Source organism: Saimiri boliviensis, chromosome 4, assembly GCF_048565385.1.
Source record: "Saimiri boliviensis isolate mSaiBol1 chromosome 4, mSaiBol1.pri, whole genome shotgun sequence".
NCBI lineage: Eukaryota > Metazoa > Chordata > Mammalia > Primates > Cebidae > Saimiri > Saimiri boliviensis.
The window spans coordinates 106,870,610-106,890,438 of NC_133452.1; positions in this window are offsets into that span (position 1 = coordinate 106,870,610).

Sequence of the window (19,829 nt, forward strand, 5' to 3'; positions counted from 1 at the left end):
AGCCTGATACCTGCCAGAAATGAGAGTAAGGGCATCCTAGATTTAGCCCATCTCAGTCAGTCTGACGTCTGACTACAGACCCATAAGTGAATCCAGCAGGAGTCAGAAGCAGAACCACCCAGACATAAATTTAAATTGCTAGCTGTCAGAATTATAAAATAATGAATGATTCTTCTGGTTGTTTTTAGCCACTAAGTTTTGAGATGGCCTGTTATGCAACAAAGACTAACTGATAAATATGACTCTTCTACAGCTCTTACAGAACTATCTTAGTACTAGAGTTCTTGGGAATTCTCAGTTATCATTTCTTTAACTATTTCCTTATTGTTTTTATTCTCATCTGAAACTGCTTATCACTTGTATTTTTGTTTTTACTTACATTTATTTTATATTCTCTATCACTTTTTGAAGTTCTATCTTTTATCTTCTTTTTCTGTTTTGATATCTTAATCTGATTTCCACCTGGAAAATTTGTTCCTTAGCTTACTTACCCCCTTATTTCATTGCTTGAGTTATGCATGTCAACCATTTTATTTTTCATATCCGAAATACCACTTGATTCTTCATAATTGCATCTTGCTTCATGTTAAGATAATTTTATACACATTTTAAATTATTCATTTGTGTTTTTTTTTTTCTTTCTTTCGACATGGAGTTTAACTCTTGTTGCCAGGCTGAAGTGCAATTGCAGGATCTCAGTTCAACACAAACTTTGCCTCCCAGGTTCAAACAATTATCCTGCCTGAGCTCCAGAGCAGCTGGAATTACAGGTGCACACCACCACACCTGGCTAATTTTGTATTTTTAGTAGAGATGGGGTTTTACCATGTTGGTCAGGTTGATCTTGAACTCCAGACCTCAGGTGATCTGCCCAACTCAGCCTCCCAAAGTGCTGGGACTCTAGGCGTGAGCCCACGCCTGGCCTACTTTATTATTTTTTATGTCTCTGGTGAGATCATCCTTTTTTTGTTCTTATTTTTATTAATTTTTTCTATAATATTTTCAACTGTAAGTGTCAGCACAATGCCTATGCTCACTTCACCATAATGATTCATGTAAAGCTGGTCTTGACTATCTGAGGTCAGGCTTTGGACCATTGTTTAACTTCTCTTTAACCACCACATACAAATATACAGGGCAGGAGGGCCAATAGCGTGACTCTGCTTCACCCAAGGCCCATATGACAGTGAGGTTATCCATTTACAATTCAGCTGCCTAATCAGGGACATAGAACTTTGTTTAGGAATAGTCAGATCATGCAATCCAAGCTAATCATCTATAGAAATGTAGAAAACTATTCACTGTTATGATGAAAAAGACATCTAGTTAACTGGCTGAGTCCAGATGGAGTACAGAGTAGTGTTTCTCTCTTCCTACAAGAAAAATTGGAAATCCTTGTTAACAGTAACATTTATTTCAAGTTGGTTCTGTGAAAGTAAAAGTGGAGAAAGACATGGTCATGCCATGAGATGTGACTTCTGACTAAAACTTTTCAAGGAATTCTTAGTAGACTTGGATTAATATTTATGCCCCATATGATCAGATTCTTTATAGCATGTGTCACTCTAAAATTCTATCACTAATTATTTCTTTTACTTTTATTGTTGATTTCTCCTCTATAATACAAAGCCCATTTTGCTTGCTAATGCCTACATCCTCTGAGCAAAAAGAGTCTATGATGGAATATTTTCTCAACAAATGTATTAACTTAAAATATTTAATTATTATATTTGCTGCAATTTAATATCTTCATGTGGACTGTTTATTATTACATGAATCTGATTTTTAAAAAATTAAATTCCAAGTCAACACTGACTGTACTTTGACATTTACAATTCATTTTGAATTTCTGTAGCAATTCTTAAGATACATATTATTTTCTACTTGTGTAGATAATTGAAAATACAACCCAGAGTTTAAGAATTATAGCTAATGTCACATAGTTAAAAGTTATGAAGTTCTGATAGGAAGTCTGTCTGACTGACTCCAAAGCTTATTCCCAGTACACCATTTTTAGTTTAATGTGTGACTAGTAAGCCACTGAAATAGCAAATTCACTGATTTGCCTATCAAGCTGCCCATCTTTAAGAATGATTAAATTTCTTTCTATTCAACAGCAAAGGAATATACATGAGAAAGTTTCAGTATAGTACTAATTAAAATAATGTTCAACTAAGTTATAATCCCTGATGATTTTTACCACATAAAATTCTGAATTCTGGCCCAAGTGTGCTGGCTCATGCTTGTAATCCCAGCACTTTGGGAGGTTGACAGGGGTGGATCACCTGAGATCAGGAGTTCAAAATCAGTTTGGTCAACACGGAGAAACCTCATCTCTATTAAAAATTAAAACATTAGCTGGGTGTGATGGTGTACACCTATAATCCTAGCTACTTGGGAGGCTGAGGCAGGAGAATCACTTGAATCCAGGAGGCAGAGGTTATAGTGACCTGAGATTGCACCATAATACTCCAGCTTGGGCAACAGAGCAATACTCTGTGTCAAAAAGTAAAAAAAAAAAAAATTGAATTCTATCTTCATTTTATTTTTTCCCTCTGAATTCCAAATAGTCATTTATGGAAAAATATAGAAGGCTCTGAAACTCTGAAAAAAAATAAGTATTTTTCTTTTTATTAGAGTGCTGTGATATGGAGTAGCTCATTATAAATTTCTCCCCAACTTTTTCCCTTAGTGATGAAATAATTATATATATTTTATTAAAATTACAATATTATCATTATTATCAAAATTATTCATGCTTTACCCATGCAGAATTTACAAAGTTGCTCCCAGACAATTTCCAAGTGCCTCCATCTGTGGGTCTCAGACTTAGACCAGATGGTGGCTACAACAATGGTCCTCTCAAAGTGGCACCTTATATACAGAGAGGACTCCCTCTACCAGTGGACCTGAAGAGAAGGTCTTTGGATATGAGATCATCCCAGAGAATACTGTTTGCTTTGCTTTTTTCTTTATTTTCTTAACCAGGAAAGTGTTTGTCTATGTAGCTGTTGGCAAGGCCTGTTATCCCAGAGGACTTCTTAAGCTAATAGTCCCAGTGCAGGCCTAAAAGAAAAGCAGTTACATCTGAATCTTAATGATGGTTGTTCGACGAATTTGAGTACTCTCTACTGTGAATTTTGAAATTATTTTTTCTTTTTAGTTTTCTAAACATTTTTCTTCCTATTTATATATTTAGGCTCGAGTATAATACTATCAGTTAAAAAAAAAAGCACTAATTGGTTATTTTTGACCAAAAGTAAAATATTATTTGGGGTGGAATGGTTGTCTCACTTCTCTGAAAAGCTCTTCCATGGCCCTACACTGACTTGTTTTCCTCTCTTCCTCATTGAAAAGTAAATTACATCATTAGAGAACACCCTGGAAATGAGAATTGGCAGTAGATTTGCTTTCCTATGTGTGACCTGTTAGGATCTAAACGTGCTTGTTCTCCATGCAAGGACATTTAGAATTTCTACTTCAAAAATAACTGGACTGAAATTAGGAAAAAGTCCTTCCATCTCATTCCAACCTTTTACCCCCGTCCTACTCTCCCCACAAAATGACTAGGCTGTATGCCTAAGAAAATAGTAACACACTCACAAGCTGTGAAGGCTAAAGAAAATTACTATTCAAAATGTAATGCATTTGCCAACCACTGCTCTCTATTTGAAACAGCTACAAATTCATCTGATTCCACTCTTACATTCATAAGAACATTTTTTAAAAGCCTGAAGGCTTGTGTGCAGATTCTTCATAAAAGACCAGTTGCAACTGTCAGTTGAAGCACACACACTGTCTTTCACCTGTGTGCCTTTATACATGCTGCTCTTATTATCGGGAACAACCTGTTGACCTAGTTAATTCTTGCTGGAACTTAAACTTTCAGATCAGGTGTTCCTTTCCCAGAAAACTTTCCTTGCTTACTCTTCATAGTTCTGTTTAGTTACTTCTTCATGGTGCCCATGTGGCTGCTACATTATTACTTATTATATTGCATTTTAGTTGCTAGTTCATTGGTCTCCTATAAGAGATCATGAGATCTTTGAGGAAACGTGCTGTGGTTTTGGCCATATAGTAAGCCCCTAACACAGTGCCTAACTCATTTTACAGACAATAAATTTTTGCTGAATGAGTATATTATCACAGGAATTATTAATGCATGAGTAAGTTAATGCTAAAATTATTTATTCCAGATGAAGTATTCATTTCTGGTTGACTCCACGGCATGCATTCCCTACCTCGTACCCCATGGTTACTTTTCTCAGGCCAAATATTTTCACTAGAGAATTAACTGCTCATATATTTTTAGTCATATGAATTTGAGGGAAGTGATCCCATGGGCCCTTCAAGGAAGGGCTTAAACCAAACTATGTCCTCTGTTCCCTGGCTAAAGGAACTGTGCCTTAATCAGAGAGCTAGTGAGATTTTGCAGCATGTTGGGGATAAGGAGATTCTTTCCTTTTGCAAGACCTATTAAAAGAAATGATCTCTGTTCGAGCACACAGAGCAAGGAAGAATGAATACAGTATCGAGAGCTGATTATAACCATCTTGTAATTTACAGAGAAGAATATGCCTCAGACTGGACTGAAAAAGGAGAAAGCAGTCAGTAATTGGCAAGACAAATCATACCCTGTTCACATTATTTGAGCATGGGAAAGAAGAGGTCCCTAAGGTTAGTTTCTTGTCTATTCAGTTGACAGAATCAATATTATGTTTAAAGTATTTTGAATAATGTTTTATAATGCTGCAACGATGAATAGTTCACCTTTTTCCAGTCTTCTCCTACATTACCCTAATCTCCCATTTTATATAATATTTCATCACCAGCTTCAGGTCTCCCACAGTAGCATAATAGTGGCATAGTAGAAATAGCATAGATTCTGAATTAAAATACAGATTTTTTAATTTAAGCACTACTCTTTTATCTGTGGACCCTGAGAAGTCATTTTACAATTCTGGGTTTAATTTTGTTTAACTGTACCTATCTTAGAAGTTACTGGAGAATTTGAGATAAAAATATTTAATATTCCTAACTGAATGTGTAGGATGTAAAAATTTAGAAGATAAAATCTTATGAAAATCTTTGTTTCTTTCCTAACTTGAATCATCTAATAGGATGATACATCTTACATTCTGACATCTCAAACTTCTCTACTTCATTCTAGTACTAGCTAAAACCTTAGAACACCCTACCATCCTGTCATCTCTTTCTTTCTTTAATTCCATTATTGATCATACTATCACAACACAAATTTGCTTTTAGTTTAAATGCCAAGTCATCAACTTTCCCAAATCCACCCTCTACATTTTTCCTCTTGATCACATCTCTGTTTAGTTCCACTTGCAATTAGTGAGTAGCTACTGTATACCAGCTCTAGAATCACACAAGTGACTAAGACATGAGTTCCTGTTCTCAAGATTTAGAATTTATAAAGACAGAAAATTGTGTGTGCATGAGACCTAGGTATAGCCTTGAAGATAAATTAGAGTAAAATCCAACAGTTGAGTTAGGAGGCAATTGTAATAATCAAAGGGAGAGAGGATGATTTATCCTTGGTGGTGCCAATGAACAGGGTGATAAATTGAGATACTATCAATATATTTTGAAATGTGAGCCAGGAAATCATGCTTGCTGGAGGACCAGATAAAGAGTGTGGGAAAACAAGATAAGTTAAGGGTAGCTCCTAGCGTTCAAGGAAGAGCATTTTCAAAAGCGTTGGCAACAAAAGCCAAAATAGACAAATGGGACCTAATCAAACTCCACAGCTTCTGCACAGCAAAAGGAATAGTCATTAGAGTGAATCAGCAACCTAACAGAATGGGAAAAAATTTTTGCAATCTACCCATCTGACAAAGGGCTGATATCCAAAGAACTGAAACAGATTTACAAGAAAAAACAAGCCCATTCAAAAGTGGGCAAAGGACATGAACAGACACTTTACAAAAGAAGACATACATGAGGCCAGCAAACATATGAAAAAACATACGATGACCAGCTCATCATCACTGGTCATCAGAGAAACGCAAATCAAAACTACATTGAGAAACCGTCTCATGCCAGTTAGGATGGCGATCATTAAAAAAATCTGAAGACAACAGATGCTGGAGAGGATGTGGAGAAAGAGGAACACTTTTATACCGTTTGTGGGAGTGTAAATTAGTTCAACCATTGTAGAAGACACTGTGGCAATTCCTCAAGTACCTAGAAATAGAAATTCCATTTGACCTAGCAATCCCATTACTGGGTATATATCCAAAGGATTATAAAGACATATGCATATGAATGTTCATTGCAGCACTGTTTACAATAGCAAAGACCTGGAACCAACCCAAATGTCCATCAATGATAGACTGCACAGGGAAAATGTGGCATATATACACCATAGAATACTATGCAGCCATCAAAAACAATGAGTTTGTGTCCTTTGTAGGGACATGGATGAACCTGGAAACCATCATTCTCCGCAAACTGACACAAGAACAGAAAAACACCACATGTTCTCACTCATAGGCGGGTGTTGAACAATGAGAACACATGGACACAGGGAGGGAAGCATCACATACTGAGGTTTGTCAGGGGGAAATAGAGTAGGGACAGCAGGGGGTGGGGAGTTGGGAAGAGACAGCATGGGGAGAAATGCCAGATATAGGTGATAGGGAGGAAGGCAGCAAATCACACTGCCATGTGTGTACCTATGCAACAATCTTCTGTGTTCTTCACATGTACCCCAAAATGCAATAAAAATAAAAATTAAATTAAAAAAATATATATATAATTGAACAAACCTGGAAGACATATGCTAATGAAATAAGCTAGATAAAGACAAATACTGCATGAGTTCACTTAGATGTGGAATGGAAAAACCTGGAACTCACAAAAGCAGATTGTGGAATGGTATTGTCAAAGTCTAGGACAGGCGTCCCCAAACTATGGGCCGCATGCGGCCCCCTGAGGCCATGTATCCGGCCCCCTGCCACACTTCAGGAAGGGGCACCTCTCTCATTGGTGGCCAGTGAGAGGAGCACAGTATGTGGCGGTCCTCCAATGGTCTGAGGGACAGTGAACTGGCCCCCTGTGTAAAAAGTCTGGGGATGCCTGGTCTAGGAGGAGGTGGGGAAAATGGTGTTGGTCAAAAATACAAATTTTAGTTGTAAGATGAATAATATCTGGGAATTTGTTGTACACCATGGTGACTATAGTTAATAATGTTGTATTGTTTACTTGAAATTTGGTAAGTCAAATTTTAGGTATCTTTACCACATACACACCAACAATGGTTAATACAGGTGGCGATAAATATGTCAATTTAATTGTGCACAATGTGTATGTATATCAAATAATCACATTGTACATCTTGAATATATACAATTTTGTTACTTAAAAGTTTTAAAATAAAAATAAGTAAAATGTAATTGTTTTAAGTGAGATGGGTGAAACTATGGAACAGAAACTCAGTATATATCCACATATCTATCCTGTCATGTCCAATGTTGTTGCATTTCCTACTGCTCTTATCATCACACTACAAGTTTGCATTTACTTTAAATGCCAGGTCATCAACTTTACCACATCCACACTTCACATTCTTTCTCTTAATTGCATCTCTGTTTAGTTACACTTGCACTTAGTGAGTAGCTAGTGTATGTATACCAGCTCTAGAGACACACAGGTAAATAAGATCACAGGATCTGAGTGGAGATAAACATTTGAGAGTTGTCTGCATACGTTGATATTTAAAGTCAGTTAATTAGATAAGTTTATCAAGGAACTATATCTACATGGAAAATTTAAAAGGCTCAAGATGGAGACCAGAACTCCAATGCTAAAATGTTGGGAATATAAGTGAATACATAGAAAAAAATAACTAGAATTAAAATCATCCAAATTTTAAGTGATTGATAAGAGAAATATCTATTTTCTTATCTTCATTTTGAAGACATTCTTTATCTTCTCTTCTAGCTATTTGAAAATGTATATTATTGTTAACTATAGTCATCATATAGTGCCATATACTAACACTATAATAGACCTCATTTTCCCTCATCTCCTGGTTTTAGGATTTACCTCCAGGCTACCTTAGTCTCAGAATAAAAAAGGTACTCAAAGGCTATTTGTTAACCTAATGGATTATGCTCCCTAAATACTTTTTGAAATTGAAACGATATTTTTATAAATTTTAATGTTTCTAGAATCATGTGGTTGAATAAAAATAAAGGTCACAAAGGTCAAAGTTGTAGGTGTATAAACAAAGGTAGTGTTTGAATTGTCAATTTGTAATAGCATTGCTAAAAACTGATAAAACAATTTTCTTGTCGACCTATTTGTTTTATAAGAAACAGTCTTTATTTGTATCCTGCAACTACTTTGCTGAAATTGTTTATCAGCTGGAGGAACTTTGGGGTCAAGACTCTGGGGTTTTCTAGATATAGAATCATGTTGTCTGCAAACAGAGATAGGTTGACTTCCTCCCTTCCTGTTTGGATGCCTTTTATTTCCTTCTTTTGCCTGATTGCTCTGGCTAGGATTTCAACATTATTTTTAATAGAAGTGGTGAGAGAGAGCATCCTTGTCTTGTGTCGTTTTTCAAGGGGAATGCTTCTAACTTTTGCCCATTCAGTATAATGTTGGCTGTGGGTTTGTCATTTTGAGGTATGTCTCTTCAATACCTAGCTTATTAAGAACTTTAATATAAACAGGTATTGAATTTTACTGAAAGCCTTTTTCTGTGTCTAATGAGATAGTCATGTGATTTTTGTCTTTAGTTCTGTTTATGTGATGAATCACATTTACTGAACCAAGCTTGCATCCCAGGGAGGAAGTCTACTTAATCATGGTGTAGTAACTTTTTAAGGTGCTGCTGAATTTAGTTCGCAAGTATTTTTTTGAGAATTTTTGCATTGATGTTCAAGAGGATATTGGCCTGAATTTTTCTTTTTTGGTTGTGTTTCTGCCAGATTTTGGTATCAAGATGATGCTGGCCTCACAGAATGAGTTAGGGAGGAGTCCTTTCTCCTCAAATTTTTTGGAATAATTTTAGTCAGAATGTGTATTAGTTTGGTCTCACAGTAATATAAAGAAATGCCCAAGAATGGGTAATTCAGAAAAGAGGTTTAATCACTCACAGTTCCATATGGCTTGGGAAACTTAAAATTGTGGTGGAAGACAAATCTCTACCTCTTGACCAGGCAGCTGGAGAGAGAGTGAACATTAAGCAAAGGGGAAAGTCCCTTATAAAACCATCAGATCTCAGGAGACCAGCATGTGGGGAAACTATCCTCATGATTCAATTATTTCCAACTGGTGAAGCCCTTCACACATGGGGATTATTACAATTCAAGGTGAGATTCAGGTGAGAACACAGAGCCAAACCATCTGGTATCAGAATGGTACCAGCTTTACGTTATCTCTGATTAAATATGGCTATGACTCTGTCTGCCCCTGGGCTTTTTTTGGTTAGTAGGTTATATGGTTTGGATCTGTGTCCTCACCCAAGTCTCATTTTGAATTATAATTCCCACATGTCCAGGGAGGGACCTGGTGAGAGGTGATTGGATCATAAAGGTAGTTTCTTTCATCCTGTGCTTATGATAGTGATGAGATCTGATGGATTAAAAGTGTAGCATTTCTCCTCAATCTCTCTTTCTCCTACCACCATATATGACATGCCTTACTTTCCCTTTGCCTTTCACCATTATTTTAAGTTTTCTGAGGCCTTCCCAGCCATGTGGAACTGTGAGTCAGCTAGGCCTCTTTTCTTTATACATTACCCAGTCTGAGGTAGTTCTTCATAGTAGTGTGAAAACATGTTATTACAGTAGGTTATTTATTTCTGATTCTGGAGCCCTTATTGGTCTGTTCAGGGAATCAGTTTCTTCTTGGTCTGTTGTATGTGGACAGGAATTTATCCATCTCTTCTATGTTTTCTAGTTTGTGTATACAGAGGTGTTTGCAGTAGTTTCTGATTGTTGGTTCAGTCAGTAGTAATATCCCTGTCATCAATTCTAATTGTGTTTATTTGGATATTCTCTCCCTTCTACTTTATTAGTCTAGCTAGTGGCCTATTAATCTTCTCAAAAAAACAAAATCCTGGATTTGCTAATCTTTTGAATGGTTATTTATCATCTTCTGCTAGGTTTGAAGTTGATTTGTTCTTGCTTTTCTAATTCTTTCCATGTGAAGTTGTTAGTTTGAGATCTTTCTAACTTATTGATGCAGGCATTTAGTATGACATTTACCTCTTAAAACTGCCTTACCTGTGTACCATAGATTCCAGTATGTTTTATCTTTGTTCTCATTATTTTCCAGAATCTTGATTTTTGCCTTAATTTCATTATTTTACCTAAAAGTTATTTATATTGTTTAATTTCCATGTAATTGCATGATTTCAGTTATTTTTGTAGTCTTTTTGACTGCTTTTATTGCTGTGTAGTCCATTTGGTGTGAATTTTTTTTTTTACATTTGTTGAGGACTGTTTCATGACTAATTATGTGACTAATTTCAGAGTACATGCCATGTGGCAAGGAGAAGAATGTATATTTTGTTGATTTTGGCTGGAGAGTTTTGTAAAGGTCTATCTCATCCATTTGGTTCAATGTAGAGTTAAGGTCTTGAATATCTTTATTCATGTTCTGCTTTGGTGATCTGTCCAACAGTATCAGTGGGGTGTTGAAGTCATCCACTAATATTGTTAGAAACCTACAAACAGATACAGAATTTGCTTTACGAATCTCAATGCTCCTGTGTGGGTTGTATATATATTTAGGATAGCTAGGTCTTTTTGTTGCATTGAACCCTTTACCATTATGTGATGTCCTTGTTTGTCTTTTTTGATCTTTATTGGTTTGAAATATGTTCTGTCTGAAATTAGGATTGCAACTCCTGATTTTTTTCTGTTTTCCATTTGCTTGGTACATTTTCCTCCATCCCTTTACTTTGAGCCTATGAGTGTCATTATATGTGAGATGTGTCTCTTACATTTCTCTATACCAAAACCAGCCAATCCAAGAGCCAAATAAGAAAGGTAAGCCCATTCACAGTTGCCACAAAAAGAGTAAAATACCAAGAAATCAGAAGACACAAACAAAATAGAAAAATATTCTATGCTCCTGGATAGGAAGACTCGATATCATTAAAATGGCTATACTACCCAAAGTACAGATTCAGTGCTATTCCCATCAAACTACCAATGACATTCTTTACAATTTTAAAATTCCTGAAGTACCAAAAATGAGCCCAAATATCCAAGGCAATCTTAAGCAACAAGAACAAAGCTGAAGGCATCACATTACCCAAATTCAAACTGTACTACAATTGTAACCAAAACAGCATGGTACTAATACAAAAACAGGTCCACAGAGCAAGGGAACAGAATAGAGAGCCCAGAAATAAGGCAATACATCTGTGACTGTATTAGTCTGTTCTACACTACTAATAAAGACATACCCAAGACTGGGTAATTTGTAAAGAGTTTTAATAGACTCACAGTTCTGCATGAATGGGGAGGCCTTAAAATCACAGCAGAAGGTACATGAGGAACAAAGTCATGTCTTACATGGTGCCAAACAAGAAAGCTTGTGTAGGCGAACTCCCCTTTATAAAATCATCAGATCTCATGAAACTTACTCTCATAAGAACAGCATAGGAAAGACCCACCTCCATAATTCAGTTATCTCCCAGCAGATTCCTTCCATGACACATGGGAATTATAGGAGCTAAAATTAAATATGAGATTTGGGTGAGGACAAAGCCAAACCATACCATTCTGCCCCTGGCTCCTCCATAATCCCATGGCCTCACGTTTCAGAACCTATCATGCCTTCCCAACAGTACCCCAGAGTCTTAACTAATTTTAACAGTAACTCAAAAGTCCAGAGGCCAAAGTCTCACCTGAGAGAAGGCACGTCCCTACAGCCTATAAGCTTGTAAAATCAAAAGCAAGTTAGTTACTTTCTAAATACAATGGAGATACTGGCAATAGGTAAATACACGAATTCCAAATGGAAGAAATTGGCCAAAACGAAGGGGCTATGGGCCCCATGCAAGTCCAAAAGCCAATAGGTCAGTCATTATACCTTAAAACTCCAATATGATCTCCTTTGACTCCATGTCTCACATCCAGGTCACACTGACTTGAGAATGGGCTCCCAAGAGTTAAAAATTTTAAAACAAAAAAAAACCCAGTCTGAAACCTTATCAAACTTTGTCATTTAGGATAAAAATTTATAATGAATACATTTATCTTGAAAGTACACAAAACCAAAATTTTTTTAGCACTATTTCAATCAATGAAACATTCCTGAGGTAATCCATGTTCTTGAGTGACAGATTTTTTAAATTCTATGTACAGAGAAAAAGTATATGAAGATCACTTATGTTGTATTTAAAGAATACAATATATTTTAGGAATTAACCTTGGAGTATGTGTTCTCCTAGAACATACATTTTTAAGTTATATGACATGACCGTCTGCTTTGTTTGATGCTTGTAGTTTAGCAGATATTGTTAGTTTTACTAGGTATTAAATATGATATATAGTGTTAAAATGCTAGAGTTCTTCCCTCATATTGCTCATAGTTTAAAATGTAAAATAAACTCTTAATTATGAAAACTCAAATGCTTTATAGTAGCTGATAAATCAAAGTCTTGCTAACATAATTCTCAGGTCTTTTATGGCATCCTGACTCCCATATTGAATTTCCACTTGAGTATCCTTCTGCTAGAATTTCTCAAAGCATGGCACTTGGAATAGAAACAAAACCATACAACGTGAGAGACTAAATGCAGAAAAACATGGCACCACTACTGACAGTCCATCTACCTCTGCCAGTTATTAAATGCTTAACAGAGTACAGATTACTCTGAGTTTTAATGACTGCCTTTAACTAGAACTTGCTTTTAGAAATTTCTTTAATAGATGTAACTATTTTATAAAAAGTGAACAACATTCATTAATTCACTGATTAAACAATACAACAGAGAAGGCTCCGCTGAAAAAGTGATTCGATTCTTAAAGGAAGTGCAGGGGAAAGTTATCTTGGAAGAAATGGTTCAAGGCAGAGAAAGTAAAAGCATTGGGGCTAGAATTTGAATGGAGTTTGAAGAATGACAAAGAGAACAGTGTGGCTGGAGCAGAAGCAACATAAAAGGAGCAATAGATGGTAGAACAGCGATAGACCAGAGGTGAGATCGGTGGGCATGGGAAATATCTGAGTTTGCTTTAAGTGTGTTGGGAGACCACTGGAGAATATTGAGCAGCAGCACTGCATGATTTGACTCATGTTTTAAACTTTCAAAGAATCACTCTGCCTGATGTACTTAGAAAAGCTCAAGTGGAACAATCATAGTAGCCAGAGACAAGTTAAGAGACTGCTACAATAATCCAGAAGAAAAACGATGGCAGTAGCAGTACATGTGGTGAAAGTGATCAGTTTCTGAATGTATGTTGAGTAAATTCAATGGAAGTTGCTGTTGGATTAAATATGAGGAGTAAAAGAAAATTAGGGAAAATCATTCCAAGATTTTGTATCTTAGAAAATAGGAAGAGTGCCTGTTCACTGTGGTTAGGAACACTTGGAACATATTAATTTGAGGTTAGTTTAAGTAATACATTTTGTTCCCTTCAAACTGAGTTGCCTATTAAATGTTTAAGTGAAAATTTCAGGGAGATGCATGTAAAGGTATTATATTGAAAATTGTTTAAATAAAAATGTTATTAAGAGTCATGGGATTAAGTGACTTCACCAGGCAAAGGAATGCAAATAGAAAAGTGGCACCTGAGGACTGGCAATGGAGAAAGGTCAGGCTGATGAAGTATTAGCAAAAGGAACTAAGATGAAGTGATCAATGGGACAGGTGAAAAACCAAGGGACATAGGGATTACTGGCACGATGGCCCAAGAGGAACAGCTCCAGTGTGCAGCTCCCACTGAGATCAATGCAGAAGGTGAGTGATCTCCACATTTCCAACTGAGGTACATGGTTCACCTCACTGGGACTGGTTGGACAGTGGGTGCAGCCCAAGGAGGGCAAGCCCAAGCAACATGGGGCATTGCTTCACCTAGGAAGTGCAAGGGGCCAGGGAATTCCCTCTCCTAGGCAAGGGAAACCATTAGGGATCGTCCTCTGCACTACTGCCCAGATACTGCACTTTTCCCATGATCTTCACAACCTGCAGACCAGGAGATTCCCTCCAATGCCTACAACACTAGCGCTCCAGGTTTCCAGCACAAAACTGGATGGTTGCTTGGGGAGACACCAAAGTTAGCTACGACACTTTTTTTTTTTCCATATCTCAGTGGCACCTGGAATGCGATGAGATAGAACCATTCTTTCCCCTGGAAAGGGGGCTGAAGCCAGGGAGCCAAGTGATTTGGCTTAGAGGTCCCACCCCCACAAAGACCAGCCAGATAAGATTCACTGGCTTGAAATTCTCACACCCAGCACAGCAGTCTGAGCATGACCTAAGACTTTTGAGTTCGGTGGAGGGAGGGACATCCACCATTGCTGAGGCTCCAGTAGGCAGTTTCAACCTCACAATGTAGACAACGTCTCCAGGAAGTTTAAACTGGGCGGAGCCCACAGCAGCCGAGCAAGGCCTCTGCAGGCAGACTGTGTTACTACACTCCCTCTTCACTGGGCAGAGCATCTCTGAAAAAAGGCAGCAGGCCCTCAGGAACTTATGAATAAAGCCCCAACCTTCCTGGGACAAAGCACCTGGGAAAAGGGGCGGTTGTGGGTACAGCTTCAACAGATTTAAATGGTATTGCCTGGCAGCTCTGAAGAAAGCAGTGGATCTCCCAGCACAGCACTCAAGCTCTGATAAGGGACAGACTGCCTCCTCAAGTGGCTCCCTGATGCCCACATATCCTGACTGAGAGACACCTCATACAGGAGAGCTATTGCTGACATCTGGCGGGTACCCTTCTGGGATGAAGTTACCAGAGGAAGGAACAGGCAGCGATTTTTGCTGTTCTGCAGTTCCTGCAGTCGATTCCCAGGCAAGCAGGGTCTGCAGTGGACCTGCAGTTGTGAGGCCTGAATGTTAGAAGGAACACTAACAAAGAAAGAGTTTCAACATAAACAGAAAGAACGTCCACTCAGAGACCTCATCCAAAAGTCACAGACTTCAAAGACCAAAGGTAGATAAATCAATGAAGATGGAAAGAAACCAACGCAGAAAGTCTGAAAATTCAAAAAACTAGAATTCCTCTTCTCCTCCAAGGGATCATAACTCCTCACTCCCAATGGAACAAAACTGGACAAACAATGAGTTTGACGAATTGACAGAAGCAGGCTTCAGAAGGTGGGCAATAACAAACTTCTCTGAGCTAGAGAAGCTAAGAAGTCTGAAAAAAGAGATAAAATGCTAACTAGAATAACAAGTTTAGAGAAGAACATAAAGATGATGGAGCTGAAAAACAGCATGAGAACTTCATGAAGCATACATAAGTTTCAGTAGCTGAATCGATCAAGTGTAGAAAGGATATTAGAGACACAAGATCAACTCAATGAAATAAAAGTGAAAAGACAAGACTAGAGGAAAATAAAAAGAAATGAACAAGTCTTCCAAGAAATAATGGATTACATGAAAAGACCAAATCTACATGTGGTCAGTGTACCTGAAGGTGACAGGGAGAATGAAACTTAGTGAGGAAAACACTCTTCAGGATATTATCCAGGTGAACTTCCCCAACCTAGCAAGGCAGGCCAACATTCAAATTCAAGAAATACAGAGAACACCCTAAAAATACTTCTAAAGAAAAACAATCTCACGACACATAATTGTCAGATTCACCGGGGTTGAAATGAAGGAAAAAGTGCTAAGGGCAGTCAGAGAGAAAGGTCAGGTTACCCACAAATTGAAGCTAATCAGACTCACAGCAGACCTCTTGGCAGAAACCCTACAAGCCAGAAGACAGTGGGGGACAATATTCAACATTCTTAAAACAATTTTCCAGAATTTCATATCCACCAAACTGTGATTCATAAGCAAAGGAGAAATAAATTCCTTTATGGACAAGCAATTGCTAAGAGATTTTGTCACCATCAGGCCTGCCTTACAAGGGCTCCTGAAGGAAGCACTAAACATGAAAAGGAACAATCGGTATCAGACACTGCAAAAACATACCAAATTGTAAAGACCATTGACACTATTATGAAACTGCATCAACTAATGAGCAAAATAACCAGCTAGCACCATAATTCCAGGGTCAAATACATACATAACAATATTAACCTTAAATGTAAGTGGGCTACCTGCCCCAGTTAAAAGACACAGACTGGCAAATTGGGTAAACAGTCTAGATGCAGTGGTGGCCTTTTTCAGGAGACCCATCTCACATGCAAAGATACATATAGACTCAAAGAGATGAAGGAAGATTTATTAAGCAAATGGAAAGCAAAAAAAGCAAGGGTCACAATCCTAGTCTCTGATAAAACAAACTTTAAACCAACAAAGGTCAAAAGAGACAAAGAAGGAAATTACATAATGGTAAAGGGATCAATGCAACAAGAAGAGCTAATGATCCTAAATATATACACACTCCATACAGAAGAAACCAGATTCACAAAGCAAGTTCTTAGAGATCTACAAAGAGACTTAGACTCCCACACAATAATAGTGGGAAACTTTAACACTCCACTGTCAGTATTAGACAGATCAACAAGACAGAAAATTAACAAGGAGATCTAGGACTTGAACCCAGATCTGAACCAAGTGGACATAGACATCTACAGAACTCTCCACCCCAAATCAACAGACTATACATTCTTCTCAGTGCCATAAAACATTTTTCTAAAATTGTCCACATAATTGGAAGTAATACAGTCCTCAGCAAATGTCAAAGAATGGAAATCATAACAAACAGTCTCTCAGACCACTGTGCAATCAAATTAGAAATGAGGATTAAGAAACTCACTCAAAATTGCACAACTACATGGAAACTGAATAACCAGCTCCTGAATGACAACTGGGTAAATGATGAATGCAAAAATAAAGATGTTCTGTAAAACCAGTGAGAATGAAGACACAACCTACCAGAATTTCTGGGACACGTTTAAAGCATAGTGTAGACGAAAAGTTATAGCACTAAATTCACACAAAAGAAAAGAGAAAAGATCTAAAATTGACACCCCAATATCACAATTAAAAGAACTAGAGGAGGAAGAACAAATTCACAAGCTAGTAGAAGAAAAGAAATGACTAATATCAGAGCAGAACTGCAGGAGAAAAAGACATGAAAAATCCTTCCAAAAATCAGTAAGTCCAGGAGCTGCTTTTTTGAAAAAAAATCAACAAAATAGGCCTCTAGCCAGAAGAATAAAAAAGAATCAAATAGATGCAATAAAAAACAATAAAGGAGATATTGCCATCGATCCCACAGAAATACAAACTAACTTCAGATAATACTATAAACACCTTAATGCAAATAAACCAGAAAATCTAGACAAAGTGGATGAATTCCTGGACACTTACGCCCTCCCAAAATTAAACCAGGAACAACTTGAATCCCTGAATAGAACAACAAAAAGTTCTGAAATCGAGGGAGCAATTAATAGCCTAACAGCCAAAAAAAAGTCCAAGGCCAGATGGGTTCATAGCTGAATCCTGCCAGAGGTACAAAGAGAAGCTGGTACCATTCCTTCTCAAAAACAGGGAATCCTCCCAGCTCATTTTATGAGGCCAGCATTATGCTGATACCAAAACTTGGCAGAGACACAACTAAAAGAGAAAATTTCAGGCCAATATCCATGATGAACATCAATGCAAAAATCCTCAAAATACTGGCGAACTGAATCCAACAGCACATCTAAAAGCTTATCCATTACAATCAAGGCAGCTTCATCCCTGAGCTGCAAGCCTGGTTCAACATATGCAAATCTATAAGCATAATCCATCACATAAACAGAACCAAAAACAAAAACCACATTTTTAATCTCAGTAGATTTAGAGAAGGGCTTCAACAAAATTCAACATCCCTTTATGCTAAAAAACTCTCGATAAACTAGGTATTGATGGAACATATCTCAAAATAGTAAGAGTTATTTATGACAAACCCACAGCCAGTATCATACTGAATGGGCAAAACTGGAAGCATTCCCTTTGAAAACTGGCACAAGACAAAGATACCCTCTCTCACCACTCCTATTCAACGTAGTATTGGAAGTTCCAGTCAGGGCAATCAGGCAAGGAAAAGCAATAAAAGGTATTAGATTAGGAAAGGAAGAAGTCAAATTGTCTCTATTTGCAGGTGACATAATTGTCTTTTTATAAGACCCCATTACCTCAGTCCAAAATCTTCTTAAGCTGATAAGAAACTTCAGCAAAGTCTCAGGATACAAAATCAATGTGCAAAAATCACAAACATTCCCATACACCAATAACAGACAGAGAGCCAAATCATGAGTGAACTGCCATTCAAAATTTCTACAAAAGGATTAAAATACCTAGGAATATAACTAAAAAGGGATGTGAAGGAACTCTTCGAGGAGAACTACAAACCACTGCTTAAGGAAATAAGACAGTGCACAAAGAAATAGAAAAACAGTCCATGATCATGGTTAGGAAGAATCAGTATCATGAAAATGGCCATACTAGGCAAAGTAATTTATAGATTCAACAATATCATCAAGCTACCATTGACTTTCTTCACAGAATTAGGAAAAAAAAAACACTTTAATTTCATATGGAACCAAAAAAGACCCCACATAGCCAAGACAATCCTAACCAAAAAAAAAAAAAAAAAAAAAAAAAAAAGCTGGAGGAATCATACTACCTGACTATAAACTATACAAGTCTACAGTAATCAAAACAGCATGGTACAGGTACCAAAATACAGATATAGACCAATGGAACAGAACAGAGGCCTCAGAAATAACACCACACATCTACAACCATCTAATCTTTGACAGACATGACAAAAACAAGCAATGGGGAAAAGATTCCCTATTTAATAAATGGTGTTTGGGAAACTGGCTAGCCATATGCAGAAAGCTGAAACTGAATCACTTTCTTACACCTTATACAAATATTAACTCAAGATGGATTAAAGATTTAAACCTAAGACCTAAAACCATGGAAACCCTAGAAGAATACCTAGGCAGTATCATTCAGGATATAGGCATGGACAAGGACTTAATGACTAAAACACCAAAAGCAATGGCAACAAAAGCCAAAATCAACAACTGGGATCTGATTAAAGAGCTTCTACACAGCAAAATAAGCCATCTTCAGAGTGAACAACCTACAGAATACGATAAATTTTTTGCAATTTACTCATCTGACAACAAGCTAATATCCAAAATCTACAAATAACTTAAATTTACAAGAGAAAAACCACCCCATTAAAAAGTGGGTGAAGGATATGAACAGACGTTTTTCAGAAGACATTTATGCAGCCAACAAACATATGAAAAAAAGCTCATCATCAATCATCATTAGAGAAATACAAATCAAAACCACAATGAGATACCATCTTACCCCAGTTAGAATGGCGATCATTATAAAATCAGAATGCAACAGATGCTGAGAGGATGTAGAGAAATAGGAATGCTTTTACAGTTTTGGTGGGAGTGTAAATTAGTTCAACCATTGTGATTGAACTATGTGGTGATTCCTCAAAGATCGAGAAATAAAAATATCATTTGACCCAGCAATCCCATATTGGATATATACGCAAAGGATTATAAACCATTCTATTATAAAGACACATGCACACGTATGTTTATGGTGGCACTGTTCACAATAGCAAAGACTTGAAACCAACCCAAATGCCCATCAATGATAGACTGGATAAGGAAAATGTGGCATATAAACACCATGGAAT